The sequence below is a fragment of the Rattus rattus genome, chromosome 2 (assembly GCF_011064425.1).
Source record: "Rattus rattus isolate New Zealand chromosome 2, Rrattus_CSIRO_v1, whole genome shotgun sequence".
NCBI classification, from domain to species: Eukaryota; Metazoa; Chordata; class Mammalia; order Rodentia; family Muridae; genus Rattus; species Rattus rattus.
Window position 1 is genome coordinate 13,857,806 of NC_046155.1, and position 1,534 is coordinate 13,859,339.

Consider the following 1,534-nt stretch of genomic DNA (forward strand, 5'->3'; position numbering starts at 1 on the left):
TTATACATGCTCGGACACATGTAGCCTGTTAGTGAGTTTTCTGAAGGCTGCTTTAACGTCTTTATTTCTCAAGCTGTAGATCAGAGGGTTTAACATGGGGATAATCACAGTATAGAAGACAGACACAACTTTATCTTCTTCTAGGGATGTCTCTGAACCACTTCTTATATACATGAAGGTGAGGGTCCCAAAAAAAAGAGCCACAGCAGTAAGATGGGACACACATGTGGAGAATGTTTTACCTCTGCCTCCGGAAGACTTCATCATCATGACTGTCTTGATGATGAGCAGGTAGGAAATGAGTATGACTAAGGCATTCACTAAGATGACAAAGTTCCCAAACAAAACAATTACAATCTCAGCATTTGTTGTGTCACTGCAGGCCAGCTTCAGCAAGGGTGGAAGGTCACAAAAGAAAAAGTTGATCTCATTGTCTTCACAGAACGAGAGAGAAAATGTACATGTAGTTCTTTGAATGGACCCAGATAACCCACATACATAGGCTCCCAGTACCAAACTCCAGCATTTTTTAGGACTCATGGCCACAGTGTAGAGCAGAGGGCTGCTAATAGCAACATACCGATCATAGGACATCACTGCCAACAGGAAACACTCAGTACTTGCACAGAAGGTGAAAAAGAAGAACTGGGCAGCACAATGACCATAGGAGATGACTGTTTTCTCTGTGGCCAGCATGGCCAGGATCTGAGGGGTGATGATGCTGGTGTAAGCATCCATTACAGAGAGATGGCTCAGGAAATAAGCACATTGGGGTTGAAGTTGTGCAGGGCATCCATCTGGATAAGAATGACATGCCCAAGTTCCCCAAGATGGTGACCAGGTAGAAGCAGAGAAAGACTAGGAAAAGAGGAATCTCCCACTCTGGATGGTCAGTAAAGCCCGTGAGAATAAATTCTGTTACTGTGGTGAGGTTTTTATTGTCCATATTCAGTGCAGACTGTTTACTCATTGGAAAATAAGATTGTATTGTAAAGATTCCAAAACAGAAGATCACTGATTTTTTCTCCAGTAGGTGTTAAGTATGTTTTTCCTGTCTATTTATATAAAGTCTTTTTTTCAGGAATTGCTTAATCTGACTGATTTTCTTTCTGACAATTGTGACGTGCATGAGGTAGCTTTTCAGTTGCTATTTCTTATTCAAATTAATTCTTGTTTGGAAATTTCTGTGAGGACAAGAAAGCTAATCCTCAGGTTTGCCTAAAACCAAGATGCCCTTTTGTGCTTGTATTCCAATCCCATTGCAGGCAGGAATCTCTTTTGCTGCATACCTATATGTGTTCATTGTCAACATGAGCTCCCCCATTTTTAGTCATGAGCTTCCTCATCTTTAGTCAGTCGCACCTCTTCATTCTTTCCTTGAAGCTAAATTCAGTATCTCTTTCACTTCCATACACTGACCTTGTTTTTGACCTCTATACTCAAATCAATTTAACCTACTCTTCTACTTCAGATTGGAAATTGTTAAATCAAAGTCCTTGAATTTATAATCAAATGCCTGACTATCAAAAATAGG

The 1,534-nt window shown here is 40.4% G+C and overlaps 1 pseudogene; it reads right to left on the minus strand.

The window, feature by feature from the left end:
• Positions 1-946, minus strand: LOC116893730 (annotated as a pseudogene).
• Positions 947-1,534: the final 588 nt, after the last annotated feature.